Below are 24,636 nucleotides of genomic sequence, written 5' to 3'. Positions count from 1 at the left end.
TCGACCTTTTTCGATACACTCGCACACATACACACATCATACCAGTATAACAATAGGCTTATAACATCACACCTATACACGCAATTCTCTCTTCCTGCGAGAAATTTTGCCTTGACCGATTCCCCGTAGGTAGGTTTTCTTATGAAGAAAGGGCTTTCTAGTCTTCAGTGTCTCTGTGTACATTGTTTCCTGATATTATGCTATGCTCAATTCTCAATACCTGTACAGACTCCCGCTGGGGGTTGTCCCCCCTCCGTCCCCCAACATAAATATTCGTGCTGTGTTAAAACCCCGTCACCGATGTACAGTCATGTTACAGTATAGGACCAGTTTTCATATGCAACGCGTGTGTTATCTGCCAGTAGGAATCTATGTTGGTATATTTTTTTCGTCTGACCTTGGTCGTTTCTCTCCTTCATAAAAAAAAAAAAGACTGTATGCATATGTGTGTTTTGAATATTATAATATATATATATATATACGGGTTCTTCTCTTATTAGTAACATTCTACAATAGAGTGTTATATGTATGGGAACTATTAAACACGAAACAAACTGAACTCGAGTGAACTACTTCACTACATATCTAAGCTTGGTGCTCCTGTTAATTACTTTAAATCGAATATAAGTGGTCGCATGCTGCTACAACTCCACAGTAACATTTAAATTGAATCTGCTTATACCAATGTAACCAAACATTTTCGATTGTGATATAGTTTTATTTTTAAGGTGCTACAAATGTTACCGTATAAATTATTTTTCTAAGAATACGCTTTTCATAAATAATCTTCGTCTAAAATGTCTTTTGCACTCTTGCTGACGAGCGTTTCGATTTAAATTTATGACTAGCCCAACACCACATAAATCATATACATCCGGTACTCGTTTCCAAATTCATACAATATATTATATTTCATACAACTACAGTTAGTATTTATACGTACACCGCTCTCATAAAATATACGCGAAGAGAGATTTCGTCGTACATGTGTTACAGGCCAATAAATCCCATTGGTCTTCCTCCCTTTAACCCTTTACAAACTGCAGCAGTCGCACACTTCTCCCAGTGCTTATAACTAACCCCTCCCGTGCAGAACTCGTGCGGTTCATATATATGCAAGGGGTTTAAATTATTCAGCGTTTAATCACAGCCCACCTCTATGGCCTCTATATTATGCAGCAAACGGTATGGTGAAGCCACGCAAGATTAATATGCCAATAGCTCAGTAGTGAGAAGACGCATACTATGTAATAAATATACGGTGTCCTACCCATCTATTTCGAAAAAGCTGCCACAATAACGCCCTACTTTGGTTAAGTATATACACACAATTGAAAAAAAGTAAGCTTATTTAAACTAAAAAAAAAATTGCATTTTTAACAATAAGTTTCAAGATGCTTTTTTTAAATAAACATTATAAACTTTATTAAAATTAATAACTTATATAGGAGACTGAAAGATTTCAACATTTTAAATTTATGGTTAAAATGCGATTGCGTAAAGTATAAAATTAAAAAAAAATAAACATTTAATAAATATCTAATGTTTTCTTCGAATTAAAACTAATTAAGAAATTAAAAATTGTTTAAATTTATGTTAAGAATATTTCCCAAGTTGCAATAATTAAAAAAAAAAAAAAAATGGTACATAGTTTAATTCGATCAGTTTCTATTATGAAAATTAATGTAATTATATGTTGAAATATCAAATATTTTTGTTAAATACCGACTTTTGAGGGAATTTCTCCGAATCAGTAAGATAACGCAAAATTATCGTAGTCAAAGAAATGTGAACCGTTATCAATAATTTTCCTTTAAACGATTAGTATATTTCATGACTACTGAGATTTCAAAATTAATTTGAAATATCTCAACTATTGGAAGCAGACGTAAAATTAACTGATAAAATTATTTTCGACAAAGCTCATGTTTACCTTTCAAGTTAAGAGTAACGTCACCTAAATCCATATAGTTTATCCAAAGGACAGAGAAATCCGTCTGAATTTGATACTACAACGGTAGCGTACATTTCACTATATTAAGAACACATAAAAAACGATTTAACTAAACGAAATACACTAAAAAGTTTATCGAGAACTTTTAACGCCGACTTATCGGTTAATACTGCAGTAAATATATTGCACGATTATATTGTTTCAAACTGACCGAATGACTCAAAGCATTATGATGGCAACTGAATGATGGGCCGTCCTTTGGGGATGAGGCGTGGGGGAGAGGTATACGGTGGCCATTAAAAAATTGCTAGCAGCTGTGGAACGTTGTATAGGGGACGCCCCGAATCCTTTTGGGATTGCAAAACCGGTATACACGAGTGAGGGTGACGATCCAACGGGGTTGTTTGACGAAAATGTCTACCGCATTCGAAAGATAACCGTTGGACATTCATTTTTTTGATAACGTCTCTATTGTTTAAAATTGAATAAGCTTATTAGCTATGCATCGAAATCACGATCTATAAAAAAGTAAACGGTAGCATGTGCATAAAGTTTTTTTTATGCGAGAGTCATATGTGTCGACAGTTTATGATATTGTTGAATGATTAAGAAGACACCAAGACCTCTTAAAATGTTAATTTAGTAAGTAATGTTTACAATTTAATGTAATTAAATTAAAATTTTTGTCGGGTGTACGTTTTTGACCGGATAATGATTTCATGATATGCGATAAAACACATTATTTGAATAATTTATTTTTACTATGATTCATACTAAACGACTTGATGTTATCGTCATAGATAATCACGTGGTTACATTTACAGTGTTTATTAAGAGAAAAATAAATGTAGAGAAAAATGAGCAGAAAGGTCGTCGAAACCGATATCGTATAACGTTGTTGTGAATAGAAAACGTCCCTATCGAACATTATGCAATGGCTAACGGCACTATACTTTATTGTATTAATATTATTTTTCTTCCTTCCAGGTGCCCCTGCACAGTCAATGGGCCCATAAACAACATCATGAGCCTATAAAAACAAGGTCGTAAAAGTGTCCCAGCCTTTTTTTTTTTTCGAAGGACAGATATTTTGATTCCATGTATCTTAAACGGAAACGTCGTGTACGAGGTTCAGTATTACTAATCTTATATAAGAGTGCTCACCTCTTTGGTATTTGTGTCTTTCGTCGAACGCAGTCTTGAAGTGTTTAGTGTTGTTTATATTTGAACCTATAACAAAGGATAATACGTTAGGGGTAAGTAATTTTTAAGAATACTCGGTACAATCTCTATTAGATAGTGTGGTAAGTTAAAATCTAATTTAAAACAATAAAATAGGCTGCAATATTATATAAAGTTTTTCGGGCTATGTTACAAGCGTCTAGTACCAATAACACGACTTAATTAATAAAAGACGTTTAATTAATGCTGCAGACGCGGCGCTATTGCGTTCATGATGTTTTTAAAGGACACGGCTAGAACGTGAAAAAAACATGATATCGGCTGACCGTGAAAAACGTGTGTAATGTGTGTTGTCCATTAACGGACCGTGAAATTTGTTTTCATCGAGGTCGGACACAGCGGTTTCCAATATTTGCAAACAAGAGTACAGATTCCTTTTTTTTTTTGCACAGATTGCGATAACGCTTTTTTTTTTTTTTAACTGTTTTGACCTTGGATTAAGGGCAGTTGTGACCGAAGGAACTGTGTGCCTTTTGTAGAAATGTGCCGAAGCCATCAACACTGCTACGGGTTGGTGTATCGAACCGATTATGTTATTTTTGAGATTGTCGAAATATTTATAAAAATTCAAAATATTTCTTCGAGGCAAAAAAAAAAAACAGCGTTCAACAATATCGCCGCCAATAATGTTATTCACCCGAAAGAATAAAACACACGATTTAAAGACGCTCTCGACGTTTGTGTGTCGTTCAGCCCACGCCGTAGTACATTATAATACTGCATTGTCTATGGAACTCACACGACATGATTTTTTCCCCTGATCGTCGTGTATTCCTGTTGTAATATCGAAAACAAACCACGGCACGCATAGGACTCGGATTTTTTACATTACACGAAAACTAATCCAAAAGGATAGCGGCAAGATTAGCTATTGGCGAAGACGTTTTCTCGCGTTCCGTTATGACTACAATTTAGTTTCGCGACGAGACTTGAGTTTCTGTTTTTTTCTTTTTTAACTCATTTTTTAATATTAGCGAAAGTAAATTCCGTCGTGGAAATTCGTTTAGGATAAAAAAAAAAACTGCTGCGGGACGTGAAGAATAATAATGGCAAATTACATATTTTAATTGCGGGAGAAACAATATATTTTCTTTAGCCGCTCGCGCAAGGACAATATTCTCTTCTGACCTGTCGCACGCGGACCTGAGCAATAAATCTGCGTGATGTATGGCCGGAAACTTCTTCGGTCGCGGCCGAGGGAAGCGTGTATACATACTTTGCTACCGAATTTTTTTTTTTTTTTACGTAAACCTAAGCCCAAAACACACCGACGGAAGTCACGAAACTTATATATTGTTGTTGTTGTTGTTGCTGCAGTACACAATGGAAAAAACACACATTTATTAAAAACGAACACCGGTGACAACCGATAGACTATTCGCTGTAAGTTTAAAAAGCAATACTCTCTGTGTATTTATGCACTGTAAATATTTATTATTTGCCCGACAACAGCGTTGATTGCGAATTCTCGTTTGGCTTGCCCTATTTCTCTATGGTGAATTCGTACGATGGGTCGCCTTTGCTCCGTTACGCTTTACTGGGTTCCCTCCACGGGCGGTCCGAGTTTCTGATTATTTTAATATTTATCAGTTATCAGAGGCGCCCACTTGTTGCTACCGCTTTCGTCGGTGGGCTCGTTATATTTTCCATCGACCACACGACTGTTCGCATCTCCCTTAACTCTCCACTCTTTGCCGGCGCGCCGTAATTGGAATATTTCGAGACGTGCTCTGGTATAAAGTGTATAGTAATAATGTAGTATAAATAGTTATAGTATACCTGTGTGGGTTCGTAATAAACTAATTAAACGGTATCACTGGCCGTGGGGGGGGGCGCCTGCAGCACCAGGTTTTAAACGAAAAATAAATCATTAAAATAATATACACCGTTATAAATTAATAACTACACCGCGATACTCTTTCCCAGGAATTGTGTGAAATCAAAGAAAAAATCTTTAAGGGTTGTGACGAGGTCTTGTAGTAATTTTACCAGATAATTGATATCATAAATCTTTTACGTTATCAGTGTCATATTCGCGAAGAAATTAATGTATTATCATAATAATTAAACTCGCGGCGTACCATAAACAAATTGAACGTAGAAAATATAATAAATCCAGGTGAAATTAAACCTGATTCGGTCGATTATAAAATTATCATGTTTTATGAAGTGCCATATTATGTTACCAGAGACATAAATTACAAATTTCTTGCCGTCCTAATATTAATAACCAGTTGGGTGAGTAGTAATGACGTATAATAGGCAATACATTATTTATGGACTTATTATAGCTAAACCGTTGTCTTCATTAGGTTTTGCTAGAAGAAATTTATTGAAAAAAAAAATACGCCTAGAAAATAAATTTTATTATTTAAGTCCTCGCGTAAAAAGTGATTTTTAGCTTTTAGAGCTTGCTCAAGTCAAATTTTTACTTTATATATATATTAAACAGGAGAAAAAAAATGAAATATTTGTTTTTGTGATGTAATCATGGTATAGATTTTTTTTTCGTTTTTAATTAAAAGCTTATGATAATTTTATCATTAATCTGGGAACGGAGAGGGCTGTTTTTTTTTAACTTTAAGCACCAAAAATATTACCAAGGTAAATCAAATCATCAGCATGTTTTAGATGATTTCGACTTAACAAGAGAGATCTTAGAATTTGGTAATCATTAAAAATAATGTCGACGGGCAAAAATATATGTAAATTTTTACAAGGGCATTGATATGCTTTGTGTCACGTTTTTAACCAATCTCATTTTTATCGGCTTGGAATAAAAAAATAGCCATAGCGAAATAATTAAAACAGATTCCATTAAACTCCCTGCCAAGCCAACCGCAATTATATTATTACCTTGTCTCAAGAAACTCTCCCAGATATATTTATATATGTATAAATAAATTCGGGCCCCACAACGTTGTGGTTTTTGCAGAACCAAAAAACCAATTTATTTTCCTGCGTTGTTCCACTGCGGACCACGTTCGTTTTCTTTGTTTAATTCATGAACGCCTTCACCAGGAGCTATTTGTCTGTGAGGACATGCGACCAGAAGGGAAGGTAGTGGATGAAGGTAATCCCTCCGACGGAGTAAAATTTATCTCTGCCCGATGCTGCCACCACCGTAGCCTTTAATGCGTATTCCATGCAAATATATCCTCCCCGCTCTCACTTGTAAAAAGCGTGCACCTAAACCGATCGGTCGGCCGAAATCGTATCCCTCAGGATAAAATAAGTATTTGCACGGTTGAGGGAGAATCCTATACACCGCAGTAAATCTTCACTACCATCGTTGATTCATTGGGCGCCAATAAGATAAAAAACTAATGGCGTCGGTTCGAAGGGAGACTGTCAATCCTGCATCCGATTCCATACAGTAGATAGCACTGACTTTAGTATTTATTAAAGGAAAAGTGATCACATTTCACACTCTGTATATTTTATTTAACAAGTCTAGTTTCATCCATGTTATATATATTACACCTATTACCTCCATGTAAACTTATCCTTTGAATATATTTAGCCAAATCGTATTGCTCGTTCAAAACGAGTACACTATTTAACGTAATACACCTATTATTACAATATTTAACATCAAACAGTTGTTGTCACTAATCACTACAAATATTATTAGTACTAGTATATTATACTATTAAAATATTATTCACATGCAAAAAATGTATTCGTGAACATCTATTTTATTTCTTTGTTGTCCGTTTAAAAAATTGCGTTTCTATTGCTTAGGGTAATGTATGTGTATGCTTTCTTTAGGGTTACTATTATATATATTTTTTTATATAAAACCGGAATATCCTCTCGTATTTCATTCGGCTATGGCAGTAGTATTCTTGTAGATTTATAATAAAAAATAAAAAACTATTTCGAATATAAATAAAAAAATGTCTTCACCATAAACGATTTATTAGGGTATTATTTTTTCTTGAGCGTTGCCTAATATTTCTTTTCTGTACGTTCACACGCACACAACACACTTAAACTCGGCGTAAACGCCAGAAAAGTGCCCAGGGGTTATTGAAGGTTCTAAAAAAAAAAAAAAAAAATAGGAGAAGTGTTTACACGACGGTTGAGAAGGTCGTAGGCGCACTGACAAAAAAAAAAAAAAAGGATGGTATTTACCTACTACGGATATCATTAGAAATGGGTTTAAGATCGTATTATAATATGACAATAAATATACGCAAAAAAGGGTGTAAAAAATAAAACATCGTCCGAGAAAAACTGGCAAGATGGAAGGAAAAAATCGAACCACAAATCATTCTAGACTGTCTCTTGTGCATCGACCACCATAGTTTTATTATATATGCAAATATCCCAAAACACGCAGAACCCTCTACGGCATGCGTTGCAGAGCGTGCCAAACGCTCTTTGACCATAAATCACCACTACTACGTCTTTTGCAGGGACACCAGTTTGAAAAAAACATTTCTCCCCTTTTTGAATTTTAACTTGAATTTTTTGTTTCACTTACATTTGTAACTATTATTCATATTACAATGCTTTAGCCAAAACAACCAACCAAGTTTTTTAATTTTAATCCATAAATTTTTGTGTCAAAACTTTTTTTTTAAATATATTTGTCAGCCTACAAATATAGAAGAAATTTCACTCATAAAACATAATAATTTTTCTATTAAGTAATCGTAGTAAAGTTACGTTAAGAGGTAGCTTAATGATTTGAAAATATTATCTTATATGGCACTCTGAAGGTCGGTTTTAACATATTTAATAAACATTTTTTTAGGTTAACTACACGTCTTTAACCATGTTTGCTACCGCCGATTAAGGCTTTCAGACATTCCGTTCATTGTGTATCCATTTTGCAAACGACCCTCGCAAAAAAATATAGGTACACTCGCACACACACTATCACGATATAGTTGCGATTAAGTCGTCAACAACTTGTCATCGGCTATACAACATCAGACTCTTGGGCTGGACTACGACTATAACGACAATACATATATGTTTTATATTTGATTTACCATTAAAGGGAACCTGGCCTGTAAAATAATATAATATTATTATCATAACAGCAGAACTGAATAGAGGCTGGCGACGGAAAAAACATTTTTCAAGAAAGAAAAACGAAAGAGTGAGCAATGTAGGTTAGAAAGAGAACTGTGCTGTGTATCGTATAACTTATTGTTGATAGTATTCTATAACGGTTTTGAAAACCCGATATTGTTCTAAAACGGATACAAGTATAGCAAAATTTTGAATAGGTTTGAACAATGGAGTTATAACAGTTTACTAAGATACCACACTGCAAATCAAGTGCCCAAGAGTGTAATCATTTTAGTGTATGACGTGTCGCGTGTCGACTCGGACAAAGGGCTTGTATTTATAATATAAATCAAGTATCAATAAGCAATTGGGAACTGTTATGCTTCCGATTTTACATATTATGTAATTTATATTATTTTTAAATTAAGTTTATGTACCTGACGTGCGTTGTATTGTAGATAATTTATAAGCCTAAGTTTCTTTATCTTGTACTTTTATTTCGATATTATATTAGTGCATTCGACCTTGTACACAGAGGCAGTGATAAATTATTTTCAGCTTACTAATTATTAGACTTTAATTGTTTAGCATAGAAGTCGTAGAGAACTATAGCATCACCAGTTGCTATGGTCTAATGATTTTTATCTAAAATCACATTGAAATGTTGAACTTATTGTAATAACAAAACGTACAATTTATAATAAAATAATTAGCAATCGTTATTAATTATGTTAACAGTAGGATAATTTAGGTCTAGTGTGTTATTATACAGGTATGAATTACACTAATTTGAAGTAAAAAACCTACTCCATGACGCAACTATGACCATGTAGCAATTATAATAATGGGGTATGGGGTACACGAATGTATAATATTATACACAAGTAGATTGACCGAAGTCATCAAAACGTCTGGTGCATTCGGAAGTGGCTGGTGTATATTTTATTAATAGAATGTAACGCATCGTGAAAAACGGTTTTTTTAATTGAAATCTAAATAAGTCAGCGACGCTTTATGCTACCAATGAAAGCGCTAGATTAAAAGAATATCCTTTCTTGTCATCGAATATGTTGTCTTCAATTTCAATAGTGGAAAACGATTTGGCGTAACGATCAATGAAAATCAAAATATTTTATTTCAAAGAAAAACAATAAGTGAGCTACAGTAGTTAATTAAAAATATTTTTTCTCGTCTAATTTCATTTGTATGTTCATCGTATGCCATCTGTTATTAATCATAACCGTAGCACATATCACATTATGTGAAATATAAACATTTATAAAAACAATGAAATTTAAAAGTTGTTAATACATAAATAACTGAATAAATTGTTGTAATGACATTAATGAAACCTGTGACTTTAATCAATCACGACATTTATAACTGTTGGTCGGTTCAGTTCTATAGTATTATTGTGTTAATTATTGAGTCGTTTTTCACAGAAACAGTGTTATGGTTAAATATTATTATACTACAAGATTTCACGGAAAATGTCTGTGTAATCGGCACTCATGTTAAACAAATTGTAAAAAAATCATTTACCAGCCATTTGATTTCTATACAAACAAATTTTATTGTTTAAACATAATTATAAATTTTGTTCTATATTTAATTATGAAAACATATATATATATATATCAATTAGCATAGTTTTATTAATAACTAACTGTATAGAATAATTGAATTACATTGATGACTCGTTATCATTGAATTGTCAATTTTTTTATTTTAATGATTTATCATAAGCAACCTATCGGATCGTAGTAAAAGAAAACAAATTAATTATATATGAAGTATATTATATATATATATAAATTTGAAAATATTTGCTCATTAAAATTTAAATGTATTTTATGAATTATAATAATTGATTGAAATACTACATACGGCATTATAAATGTGTAAAAAAAAATATTCATACGTTTTTATACGATCGTAATATAATTATCAGAACTAAGTTAGATGCAAATTATTTTTAATGTAAACTATAAATCTAAAATTTCATTTTAATTTATTTTTTCTTAATTTCAGGTTCATAGAGTAAAGGAAATGTTTTAATGATGCAAGCAGAAGTGTGAAGCTTTGAGGCGATGATGATTAGCTGTTGTGTTGATTAATTAAAAGAGACACACCGTGAAACCCCGTAGCATATATTTGTTTAAGTGTGTGTATGTTGTGAATAGTTAAATGCGTTGGTGGAGTATGGATCAGCGACTATGGCAGGACACGTCGTATTTCATTTTTAATTGGACTGAGCTTGATCCTACTTCAGTTTTTGTACATATAATATACACACTATAGAACGTTTATATTAAAAAAAATAAATCCCTCAGGTCCGGTGTGGTTGTGGGATCGAGTGGTGTGTGTGTGAGGTGAGACGAATGAAAAAATAAAACAAGATAAAATCTGTACACGCTAAGAAAATAGAGACGGCGACATCAGCGTTTGGCAATCGAGGTATATATATATATTTACTATGGCTAAGTCGGTTTATTTTTTAATACCGTACACCGTCTCAGATGCCAGTTTTCTTGGCTTGAAGCCACTGCATAGGTTTGGGTCGCACCTGAAAAAAGTTTTCCTCAGTCTCAACTTCGTCTTTAATATTAAAATTTGTTGTTGTCCCACGTTTACCTTCTTTAGTACATTAATCATGTAAACTTAGTTTCGTGGTATTACGCACTATAAATCACTTACGTTTTGAAATTTATTAAAAAATCGTATTTATTTGTAACAAATAAAATATATGATATTTTTTTTTTATTTCAAATGAGTTGGTTCTTCTTTACAATATTATAATCATTTACGTTGGGTTGGATTACGAGTGTACGTATTCTATGGTACAAATCAATATCGAGACATATATTTTATATTTTTATTTTATAAAAATAATAATAAAATCATCATAGAGAATTAAATGACGAATTTCATATAGTACATTTATATAAATTTAAATTATTATAAATCTTATTTATATATATGTAATAAATATTATTTGGAGTTATAATTTGATTTTATTTTCAAAAAAATATTTAAAAAACAGTATCCAATATGTTACAAAGCACAAATTTAACTAAATAATTCACGAATTTAAGACAGTCACATGTTATATTGTTAACCTTTACCATTTCCGGCGACCTTCGTTTATAACTTCTTTCTTGCAAAAATATTTTTATGTCTTATTCGATTACAATGAACAGAAAATTGAAGATTCCTATCTAATAGCAAATTTTTACGTTTTAGCTCAAATTCAATTTTGAGGAATGTATTGCTTAAAAATATTTGTACAATTCGTTTTATTTATCTTAAGGAGTTAAGAAAACAGCGCGTGAACACAATATTAGCCTACGTGAGTTTTTGCAAAACAGTTTCAACTGTTTAGGTCAAAAGTCAACTGGTTTACGTAATTAAAGGCGTTTAGAATTATTTTATAAGAATTTAAATTTATTTAATAGGCAAAAACAAATATAAATTTCTTATGGATAATGATTGTACGTTGAACTTTATTTTTTAAACAGACGCGAGAGAAAATAAATTGTAGTGATAAACAAGAGAGTATGCTTTAATATAGTTTATTGTACACTAGTGAATGATTATCCATAATAAACCACATGCTAATCACCTTATTTCTTTAATTAATCAATTTTTAATCGCGGTCAAGGTATTATTTGTTTGAGTTGCGATTTCTACGATTTTTAATTTAATAAAAAAACTAACCGATACGATAGAGATTGTCATTGTAAAAAAAAAAAAAAAATCCAATGAAAAAAAGACCAGTGTGAACCAGTGCTAGCGTTTTTACTTACAGTTACTCGATAACAATGCGTCCAATCGCTTGTCAACTATATCCACTCGTTGTAATACAATGCCAGCATACATATAATACAACTAAATCAATAACACAACTAAATCAATGATAACTATATTTATTACAACCACTTGGTGTTAATTAGTTGAATAAAAGAAAGTACTTATTATTTCCAATTAAGTGCAATGTTCAGAATCTTTCTGTTTTGTCGGCGTAAATGTACACATTGTACAAATAACATTTGATAAGTTTTAAGCAGTACACCTGCTGTTAAAAATGTTCATGTGTTTCCGGTAGATAAAAATAAATTATGATAACGACGATCAAAAAACACTTGCAAAACCTAGTTAAATAGTTGACTAGCGTAGAAAACTACCAGCTTAATTGTATTAAATTGTGAAAGAGTTAAGCCAATTTTTGTTATTAATATTACTAATTTGTTTAGTTCGGTAAAAAGGAGCTTAGTTTGGTTAATTGTTGAAGATCAAATTAAAAATTTCAAATCGTCAACAGACTGTAGGACACATTTTTATTTCAATAAAAATTTGAAAAAACAACTCTTAAATTAATTATTTAAAATAACGATTCGTATTGATCAGTTTTTATTGATAAACGAATAATTTTATTATTTATGATTTTAGTGGTTATGCAAGAAAACACACGAAGAATATTATTAATTAATGATATGTAAATTGGGTTGATGTTCTTTAAACGTCTTTAGATATATTCTGTTTAAGAACATTATGAATTATTGCGTGTTTAAATAAAAGAGGTACTAATCATATGAGTGCTTTGCCGTCGTTTATTCATTATACTTACACGTTGGCTGATTATTACATTGGATATCATCCAACTCTGTTATTAAAATAGGATTAATTGTTATGCGGTTATCGGCTTCAAATCCGATTCGACTTAGAAACGTTTTAGATCATTGGTGCCAGTAGTGTAAATGCGACGTCTCCATATTTTACATTACTTGTCTTTTATATTTTAATATCCGAGTACTGATTATTTGACTTTATAACGCAACGTTCTCAGTAAGAAGGCTCTTTTGAAACAATAAATTGTCCGCTTAAATTCAAGTCTTAAAACGACTTGTAAAAGATTACACCATATCTTTTGCACCTTATACCATTTGAATAACGGTTACAGTAATAAACGCAATCGATGTTGTTCCATTTATGTGGCAACCACGATTTACAAGGGTTTATGACTTTTCTAAGTGGACCTTTCGCAGTTGCGACCACGTGGACTATCTAAAAGGGATATTATCGATTTCACATTAGGACGAGTGTAACACACATAAATGAGGAAAAAAATGATCACAACACAACACAGCAACAGCGGCGAGTATCCTTCAAGGGGAGGTGTGTGTTTTATATACGCGCGCCCCGTAGTTTGGGAGTTGGCACGGAAAGGGGTCTGGGGAGGCCACGAGTAGTTGTTTTCGGTAGGCGGGTAGTAATAAGCTTTCTAAGTCGTGCGGTGCGGTTCTAAATGGGATTTTAATCGCCGTACAGCAGATAGAGGACAAATGGCACGGACGCAAAATGTTTTTTATTGGACGTTTTATTTTTTTTTTTTTGTCTACAGCCAGCGCGTTATTCGTTTTCCGTCTTGTAAAAATAACCACGTCCGTAATGCGATTTTAATGTGTCACTGTTGTTTGGAAATACTCCGTGACGAAGTGATGTCTACAGTGGCTATCTCGCCTTTATCGTTCATTAAACACGTAAAAAACATGTTTTAGCGCGTTGCCCATTGTTTCTGCACGACTAACATGCATATTTGTACTCGGAATTATTATGTCATTTGATCGTTTAATGTTCTCAATCGTTAGCGTGTTGGCGTTTCCGCTATCTCTCCGATCGTTTCTCTATAAATACAACTGAGCGATTCGTCCATTATGCTCTGGTAAGTCACAATGTGTGGTGGTGGTTCGACTGTTGTACAGCTCTGTTGATATCTTGATCAAGAAGAAAAAATACATAAGCGCGCATTCGAAACGTGAACACTTTCAATAATCATCTCAAACGCATTAAGGCTGCCTATAAATTCCATACGAATTATTATTGAGTAACGGAGTTAATCGTATTAAACGATTTAAGTTTCGCCGCAGCCTCCGGGCCATTCGAATAAAAAACCTAACGGATACGACGTACTTGTGCGCTCCCAACTCTTTAGCTGTGCGCAGGTGATAAATCGTGAAGGTATACATAATAATATCGCGTATTATTATTATTATGTAACGTTCAAAATGACAGTATCGGAGTTGAGGAATATATTTGAAATGGTGTTGTTCTTTGAACGGTCATCGGGGGGTCGCGCGTTATTTCACGGCAAAACGTTATTTATTATGATAGACTTTTTTAACGGCAGAGTATAAATTATAATCATGCTCGTTGAAGAAGTGTGCGGACAATCTGAATAAATATAGTTACATCTCGTAGGTACGCGTTGGTAGTCTGTGATGTCGAGGCTTTGGTAGGAAAACTAATGCGAGATTAATTTTTGCAGCGTACGAGTTGCCCGGAACGTGTTTTGCCAACAAGTTTTTAGTTATTTTTATGAAAACCTTCGGGTCGATTCGCTTTATTTCGAATAGTACAAAAAGTATAAAAGGAGTTGTGGCTTTGAAATGAACAAAAAGGTCGGGGATAACATTTCTGTCAACACAGTCCAAACAAAACGCTTTCAACTATTAAAAATGGTTAACAGCGCACAAGAATGGATGACATTTCGCAGCAAATGTTTTGAGTTGGTTCCGAATTTGAAACCAAAAGTGTCAGAAAAATGCACAAGTTTTCAGTCAACTCACGACCGAGAAGTAATGCGTATTCCATTGTTATTTGATCTTAAATTATTTTTGCACAAAATGCAGACCTCTATGCCGTCTCGTTGTCGAAGGTCTCGAAAGCAGTTGCAGTTTGCGGAGGAATCGCGGAAAATTGATTGTTCTGTCTATCAAACGAGTCTCGTCGGGTAACCTGCTACGATGTGTAGGGTTTCATCCAGTGTCATAACATTTTATTATCATTATCATCGTTATTATTGGTATAATTTTATCATCGTGGTCATTGTTTTCGATGTTAAACTCGTGCTCATCGTCGGTAATGAACGTCGGTCACAAGAACACAGTTGTACACGGTACGCGATTTCATGGGTCGGTTTACTTGGATCAGTGTGCCTAGACTTCATGAATGACCAGTGTTGGACTTACTATTATGCAACGTACAGACGGTTGAATGTAAAGAGTTACACGCGCGCAGACTATAAGCAACACAGCTGTATAATTGTATGTTATCGGTAGTCTCATCCGAGAAGGTGATGTTATTTTGGCGAAGTGTCGATAAAACGAGAACTCCGGTTGTGGTCTTTCGGTTCGCAGCGCCTTACTGGTTTTTTATTTCATTCGCGATGACGCTGTTCGATAACATTCTCGCGGCCGACCCGAGACTGTTTATTCTACTCACGTAGGGGTATGTGCGACCGAACCATAGCCGGTGGTGGTCTCTGAAAAATCTCCTACATCTTCAGACGTGTACTACACGGCTCGTACACATCTATGAGGACCACGCCCACGCATCGCGGTGAAATACTGGGTCACAAGCAGCGTGCATCGTGCGACAAGTCACAGAGGAAAAAAACAATACAGCACCGGTTCTGTGACGCCGTTCGGAAAGCTTTCACGAGGTCTGCGGGGGGGCTCACACTCTTGCAACACGTCGTCTCTCACACATGCAAACATCGGATCGGTGTTATTGTCGTACAGTCGATATGTGACGTGCGTTTCGCAATTCCATTTTACCGTATTGCTCACACGAAACGCACGGAGAACTCGTACTGTGGTGCTAATTAACACGGTAACGGTCTATGCGCTCGTTCACATCCGGAGCCTCTTTTAATTGTTTCCAGCTGAGATTTTAACGATAAAAAAAAATTACATTGTTTCCGTGCCGAATTGGCCAATACTTCTAGTGCTGCATTGGGTTTTAATTGGGTCGTTTCGATTGGAGAACATAATAGATTGCCATTAATAGAAGTTCACGTGCAAAGCCATCGTTACACGTGCATTGACATTGCATCGACCGAGTCTTCAATGAGTGTCATTATTAATTGATCGACTAGGTCGTCGTCAAAGTCGCAATCAATCTTTGCCGCGTTAATAAAGTTATCAAACCATATCGAGTGAATCACTTGCCGTCGCGGTAAACAAGTGGATTTGAAAGGACGCCATTTAAACTTTTACACGAGTTGTGTTTTTTCACGTTACTAATTGAACTATTTCCAAGCTCGTCAACGGACTGGACTAATTAACTCCGAGACTAATATACTATTGTTTTCCAACTGTTTTAAAACATGATATAATCTACAGCAGGGAAAATCGTGCAGGACTATTTTTACTTAGAGCATACGCGGTAATGTATTTTCAACTGGACAGTTCGAAGGTTTTTTACTTACAATAAATGTCAAAGGTTAAGTTTAGACCACAGGGAAAATGTGCTTTAAACTGTTCGTTGTATACTTGGATTAAATCTATTATTTTCATATAAAATTGTTATCTTGCAGTAATTTTAATAGCTTAATTAAATAATTGATAAGTACCACTATTTTATGTTTGAATATTACTCAATGAAATCAAATAAATTCCTCAGTAATTTTTTCAGTTACAATATGTATTTTATATAGTAGGCGATAAGATAAAATTTACTTAAAATTCAATTTAATATTAAACTACCAGAATAAAATGTATGAAAGATATTATTTGTTTATATAAAAAAAAAGTTTATAACGATGAAACAACTGCGTTATTCAAAAAATGTACCGCGAAAATCTCTAAAAAAGTTGAATTTTTGGTTTATTAGTTTTGATACATAATTATGAAGTTCTTTTACTCGTAATAAATCGACAGCAAATGCTTTCAAAACTTTTGCACGTAGTCAAGATTTATCGTTCAACTCGAACCAGCTAACTGGCTGCATATTTCCTACGGTGGCGATGAAAAGTTTAGAAAGTTTTGTCCGTAAAGTTTATGTTTACAGTTTACGTTAAGCTTACATGGTTACAAAAGGGCTTAACGTGTCGAAGTAAAAAAAAATCTCTGGTGAGCTTTTTTGTATGGTCGTTTTCGTAAACTTAGGTAACAAACGTTACCTATTTTAACGTTTAAATCTATCTGTTTCATAGTAAATATACAAATGCTGTTACGAAGTTGCTATTGTAACTGATAACATTCAAACGAATCTTATTGAAATCAAAATTAATAAAATAACGTATACATTATAAAATGAAATATAACAATAAAACATTAATGTTTGGCTTTGATGAATAAAAAAAAATTCTTTAATTGACAGCCGAGAGCACATAAAATTAAAATATTAACTGATCAATGTAATATTTTTATTTATTATAAACGAGTAAAAGATCCCTTGGAAAAAAAAAACATTTCACAGTATAAATATATATATATAACACAATATTGTAAGAAACAATTCAATTAACTTATTAAAAATGTACATCAAGTATCTAATTGATACTGTTTTAGATACTATACTTAAAATTAAATATCTAATAGTGAATAATATTTTTAATTGTCATTTATTATTTTTTAAAGTACACCCATTAAAATTTTTTATTAATAATTTTGTTGAATGCAACACAAAGTCTGTACACCTTTGATGTAACGCTATTTTTCAAATGTAAACCATTATTTTAACATTTGTGATGTTATACTACACCCGTCTGTTGGTAACCAATAAAAAATCATTAATGTTAATGAACCCGTATGGCAAGATATATCTATTTAGGTCTAATTACACTTTTATTGTTTTACACTAATATTGTTTATTTCGGTTGATATGCTGTTCAAATAGAGTAAGATGTAACGTGGTTGAATTTTAAAGGTCGGAAAATGTCGCTGAGCCAAACGAAATCCAACCCAACCCGATCTCGAAATGTTCTCGTATCAACATAAACAAACAATATATTAATACTCAGTGGCGCAAAACAATAGTTTTTCATACTTTCTAATGTAAATTTATGACGTTTGAACTTTCAGTTCAATAATACACTGTGCAATTTCAATAGAGTTCATTAAAACGGAAGTATTTTACAGTAACTAACTACAGGCAGTATTGGCACGACTCGGGAAAGTGTACGGCAACGTTAAATTGTGAGTATTTATTGAATATGACGGGAAAAGGTTCATCGCAGTTAGATGGAAGATATCGCGATGCGTAGGGCGAGAGGGAAAAATTGTGTTAAGTCAACGACGTGTAAACACGGGTTTTTATTGGCGGTAATTGGTCGGCGGTAGTGGCGTGGCGCAAAAATATGGTGGAACCAGGTCGTAAAATAGTGCCGCTCGTGTGGTATATGTGCGACCTAAAGTGGTGCCGGTGGAGCGTGCCGCCCGAGAGTACATAAAAAAGCCAACGGTTGTAATACACGTGATAAAATCACATTTACACTCCCCTCGTACATAAATTAGGCATGTTTACGATGCGGTTTGGAAACGCATACACGACGTCTGCCCGAACGTGGCGGCGAGACGATTTCGATTCATAAAATCGTCGTCCGGTGATATGTCATTGTCCACTTTGCAGGGACGTTTTGGACAGATCCCGTGTGATGTCTGCGGACGCGTGTAATGCACCGACGGTCGGTCACACTTCACAATGGTATACGCGACCGCAGCAATAACGAAATAATGATAAAGCGGCAGTCGTATTATTATACACGATTGCTGTTAAATTGAGCCATTAAAAACATTACGGTGCGAGAAAAACGGTCGTAAATATTGGGCGCGCGCGCGCTACTGCCGCACCGGGACAGCGGTTCTATCGAGAAGTGTTCGAACCATCGCCGCCGCCGACAACGTTGTTTACGATCTCTTGTACCGTAAACGTAATTTCCTAACCAGTTACAACTTTAATGACTGTAGTTATTGTACACCGACGACGTGGGTTATTGAAATTTCCACCCCAACAGATAACTGCACTCAAGTGTTTGTAATTTGAAAGTGTTGCGGTTATTTATTTTTTATTAACGATTCGGCGGTCATCTTAACTACAATTTTTGTCACGTGAACAGGTGTAATAAAATTTAAGAAATTACGTTTTTTTATTTTACGCGACTGAATGTCGGCTAAAATAACAGTATTTTCGGCACCTTAACATGGTTTTACACGGACTGGAACTAAGGTCTATGTAGTAAATCGTAATGCGTCGCCTTCTCTGAATATAAATTCTTAACGACGTTTTAAAAAGATACATAATTATACCGTTAGAATAACAGTAGCAAAAAATGACTAGCACGAAAATTCATGTTGTTATGTTTATGTTTGTACGAAAGTTTATGTTTTGTGCAATAAATCGTCTGTATTGTTCATGTCAAGTGATCGAATAGAAAATATTTACTGTTAATTACCAACACATGGGCTTTTAATTGATTATTATGCTTTAACTGCTAAATAGGTTGAAAGATCACACGTTTAACGAGCAAACGATTGAACTGAAATAAATCAATTGAAATAAAAATAACGGCAAATTCGTTACAAACGTACGTTGCAATTCGACTTGACGTTTTCATTGACAACGTTGCGTTTTAATCTTTTTCTAATCTGAGAAAAAATTCAATTTAAATCAAAGTATTATTTACTGTCATAAAGATCGGATATTAATTGAAACGTGATGTTTCTGAGCGTCTTGTAAAATGAAACAAAATAATTTGTTGGTAGTCAATAATACACGTTTTAGAGGTCCTACGAGCTTTCTGTGGAATTTCTCGAAACGAATAGCCACGTGGGTACCATAAAAACTTTTCAAGTGTATAAACTCGAGCGGTTCGGATTTTATGGACGAACCCTTCAGCACTTATCCATAGCATTTTAAAACCCAATAAAGTTGTTGGTTTTTTTATCATCTATTTCAGCGATTTCGGATCTCTAAGCGGATAAATCTAATATTACGTATAAAGTTTGTTATCACTCACCGTTTGCGTTTTGATCCAGTAAATGTGTCCTCCTCGTTAACGTTTTGTGTTGGTGTTAGTGCGTTTGGTCAAGAGCAAAACAAAACAAAACTTCGGAGGGTGTTTTTTAAAAATAAACGCAAATTAACAGAAATCGAATACCGTACAACCGAAAACGGTTTTGTTCAAATAAAAAACATGTCGATTTTTAAAATGCATTTTGACGTCGCGAAAAAATATATTAAACAAAACAAAAAATATTCGTCGTGGGTATAATAATTAAAATTTGGCGGGCTTTTACGGCCGCTCGAAAGACTTTTTGCGGAGATGATGTGAATCGGATGAAATAATAAAAATATCAATGGAGGTGGCTTTTATTTTTTTTAAAGGATAATATAAACACACGACTTGGACGACGACGTGGACGACGACGGCGACAATATAAAAGCTATAAAGTGTGCGGTGGTGGTGTGTGCTGTGTGCTATGGGCTCCAAAAAGTTTGTCCTTACAATAATGGGACGTGAATCGAAGTGTTGGGCGGGAGAATGGTTTACGGTCTCGGAACTGATAGAGAGCCCGGCCCCCAACGCTACCGCCGCCGCCGCCCGCCACGCCCCCACCCCGCTCGTCCGAGGCGGTCGCATAAAGAATATACCGGCGAACACGAGTGTGCCGAGAGGGGACGTAGGCGCCGACAGAGAACGCACCATGGCGTGCCGGCGTGCGTTGGACAGAGAGCCGACGGGCACGTATGCACATTATATACGTATACATGATTATACATATCTATACTCGACGCTGCACGATACCTCACCCTCCGGTCATCGATGTGTGTGCGCCGTGTGCTCGTATATCGTCCGCGCGCAATGCGCTTGTCCCACGGCCGCCACCGGAGACTTACGACGACGTTTCCGAAACGCACCGAACAGTCAATAAACTATCCGCCGCCGCCTCAGCCACCGCCGCCGTACACAGGACAATATAACAATCATAATATTGTCGGATAATAATTTCGGACGTTTACCACCGCCGCCGTCCTCGTATTATTCTTTACCACAGAATACGTCCGGTTATTTGGTTAGTATATTGGGTAACGAATTTGAACACCCGTACTCGCATATTCCAAACACCTGTTGCGTTCCATTGCTTCTGTACACACTCATAGGTGTTCCAACACAATAACAATAATGCGTTCACCTTACCAATCGTCTCTTTTTGACATCACCTTCTTACTAGCAGATCACTACGATGGAGTTATTTTTCATAAAAATATATACATATATTTTGTGTATATATAAAATATTTGGACTGAACCTTTGAACGGGTACGTACGTCACATAAAAACATGTACGCCCACGTTCTGTTTCTTTACTCGTTCGACAGTTTTAAGCTTTTGCGAATATTCTTACAACTATAGAAAAGTCGAAAATTATTTTCAAAAATTATCCAATACGTTCATTTGTGTCGATTTCCTTTGAAAATGAGAAAATTCGTTTTTAATGCTATAGATCATATGTGTAGCAATATTATGATATTTTCTTATGTACTACTATGAAAAATTCATGATTTGAGTAATTAAATATTTCCTGTTTTTTTCTTTCGCAAGCAATAGTTGTCGAAATCAATTTGTTTCTTTAATAAAATCATGCAAATGATTTTTTTACTTGTTTAAAAAATAGGAAATAACGCCCAATTATACACAACGATAAAGTTTTTAATAGATTTCAATCGACTAGAGTAAAATCGAACAACGATTTTAATATGCATTAAAATAATGTGATGATCAATTACTTGGAGTAAGTTAAAAAAATTAGGTTTTAAATTAAATAAGAACTATTCATATAAATATATTTTTTTATCCATAAATTGTATTAAAGGAATACTGTTATATTCATTATAACGAACAGAGTAGGATTTAGTACTTTAGTAGCCGTAAGCAACTGATTTTGTTTGTTAGTTAAATATACACTTGTATGAGTTTGAATTACTAACGCTGTCAAACCATATCTGTTAACTTATTGTGAGGTAAAAAAACATTATGAGTGGTAAATATCAGATGAAAGTCAAATGTAATCAAATAATGTTGGAAATCGCTAGCAACCACATCAGTCCCCCTCAAGCCCCTCGTTTTGATCGTGTAATAGCATACATTAGATCTTATAAATTCCTGGTACTAGATCTACATATTTCACTCAAAACACTGACCTGGGCCAATAATATTAATCGAGTCGACTAATTGCGCGTTACCTTATGAATTCCTGGTACGAAGTTTTAACCTGAGAAATTTTTCATAAAGCCGAAAGCGATATGGTGTCTCGTCCCGTCAATCCATCCACCATTAGGCTGTCCTAAAAACGAAAAATCGCTCTGATTGCATAGAAATTTTGTGACATACATTGTATACCGGTGTGTTTTGTGTCCCGACATTACAAATGTCATTATGATTTCAGATGCGGTTATCGCCGCTATCGAAGCGATGAAGTGGTGGCCGTTCTTGTAAAGACACCAGACCGTACAAGTGACGTGACATTCAGCCGGTAGACACTTACCGGAGACACCAAATATCGCATACGTTAGTCCTTATGCATTCCTGGTACTAGCTTTTGATATTTGTCGCACAATACAGTGCCGGTCGATACCTCCTCATGAGTTCCTGGTACAAAATTTTGATTTTACTAACGTTTTTGGTATGAGGTACGGAAGCGTAATTCTGATCAGCTCATAATAATAAGAGGTTAGTTAGGTTTTGGAAACCACCGTGACGAATTCAATCGAGTGTTCAGTGCAAATTCTGGAGAGAGCAGTAAATATTTTTTCTATTTAAAAGTACTCAATTTTATGAAACGTATTGCGATACATGTTCCAAAATTGTCGACTCTAATAATAAAAAAATGCAATAGAAATTTGCAAGTTTAATCGTTTTTGTCCGTAATATTTCAAGTTAGAAGTGTATTTTCACTGGATAAGTAAATTTATTCGTCAAAGAGTAATTATTATACTTTTAATTATTTGGCCGGCGTATAAACAGCACCGCACGTGTTTGCTTAAATTAGTCGTTGATGTAAAATGACACGGCTAAACGACTCTATAAATATGTATATATAATGTACCCTTAAAACCACCCTATTGATTTCAAGCATGCGATCCAGTAACGGTTTATGTATTTAGTCCAAGACGAATGGTTGACATTTTTACTGTGTCAACGACTAAAGTGAACGACAATGTTAAACAACGTTTGTGTGTTATATATATGCGCGTGTACATCGAGGACGATTACAATCAGTTTATTTATGCGACGTTTATTGAGAATTAAATTTCAATTAAGCAATCAAATCAATCAACTGTCTGTGCAATGGCACACTCTCTGTACACTCCGTTCAAACTTGTTAGTAAAACAATTTTTTTTTTTCGAAAATGAATATGTTATATTTTACAATTGTGTAATTTGTGCTCTAGAAAACTGATTTAAAACTTTACGTTTAGTTTAGTATTTTTATTCGCTAACTGAATTAATATTACAGAAAGTTGCATGAAAAATGTTTTTTGCTCTACAAATGTGTAATTTTATTAAAAAAATCTATAATATGAATAGGATTAGTATTATTAGTTTTTTTTTGTGTTTCTTGCAGATATTTAAATAGAAGAACTTATACGAGAAGCTGTAGTGGTCAAACGATTTTGTCAACAGAATAAAAATATATATGATAAATATCATCATGGCAGAAGTGCTCCCGTATGCCAACATTTTTCTATTTATCTTTTTTTTTTAGCTTAGATGCGAAACTGAGAAGGTATTAATTTTACTATGATGTGTTATTGTATTTATTTTTTTTTTGGTGTCTGTGAATGCTCAATCTCAGCTCTCGCTCGACCGATTTTGATCTTTACCAGACCACAGAAAGGGTTTCAAAATGGCAAATTTTTCACAAAAAATTTACTTTTTCAACTTAATTTTTGAAAATGTTCTAGAAATACTGACACTTTTATATATATTTAAAATTAAAGTTTATTACATAAACTTTAATTTGAAAAAAAAATTTGATCACTGCAATTGTCTTTATGGTAAAAATGACTACCGTATGAAAAAATATGATATTTTTGTGAAAAAATTTTTGATAATAAATTTTACATATTTTAACATTATGTTTAAAACTTTTTAATAAATGCATGAATAAATTCTTCAATAAAGATCAAGGATCCCATCACTGTAGTCGCCCCTTGTGAGAAGAAATTTCTTATTCATATTAAAATTATTTTACTATATTTTAGGTTTTAACTCCGATGCAAAGCTGAGAAGATATTTTTTTGTGACTGTCATTTATATTCTTCTTCTCCCACTTGACCTAATTTTTTCAACGATACGTCAAATGATTACAATTCGTATCTAGTTGAAGATATTACCCTCAAAAATTCTAATTTATCAATTAAAAAGTTGCTTATCTCATGTTCTCCTTACAGACAATTAAAATCATTCATTTCTAATGTTTTCAAAGTATTTATTGATGAAACAAGTTTGATATGTTAGGTTTCAACTACAAAATTAAATCATTTTACTTTGCAATTTAATAATTTTTTTTATTATAAACTTTCACAAAAATAATTTTTAAAAGAATTAAAAAAAATAAGTTAAGTATG

At 33.9% G+C, this 24,636-nt stretch overlaps 1 protein-coding gene and 1 long non-coding RNA gene across 2 annotated transcripts in view; one reads left to right on the top strand and one right to left on the bottom strand.

Annotated features, from left to right (window-relative positions):
* Positions 1 to 20,540, bottom strand: part of LOC126905841 (homeotic protein antennapedia-like) — a 107,131-nt gene extending 86,591 nt beyond the window's left edge. Inside the window, 1 exon segment of the mRNA XM_050685936.1 lies at positions 20,022 to 20,540. The gene's annotated coding sequence lies outside the window, so the exon portion shown is untranslated.
* On the top strand, positions 1,770 to 24,478 carry LOC126905842 (uncharacterized). The gene is made up of 4 exons (XR_007704119.1): positions 1,770 to 2,596; positions 2,942 to 3,210; positions 10,253 to 10,678; positions 23,631 to 24,478. It is a non-coding gene; the product is annotated as an uncharacterized LOC126905842 (long non-coding RNA).
* The last annotated feature ends 158 nt before the right edge of the window (positions 24,479 to 24,636 follow it).

The sequence above is a fragment of the Daktulosphaira vitifoliae genome, unplaced genomic scaffold, assembly GCF_025091365.1.
Source record: "Daktulosphaira vitifoliae isolate Bord-2020 unplaced genomic scaffold, ASM2509136v1 Scaffold_4, whole genome shotgun sequence".
NCBI classification, from domain to species: domain Eukaryota; kingdom Metazoa; phylum Arthropoda; class Insecta; order Hemiptera; family Phylloxeridae; genus Daktulosphaira; species Daktulosphaira vitifoliae.
Note: the sequence above shows the minus strand (reverse complement) of the source record. Positions and strands in the feature narration are given on the sequence as shown.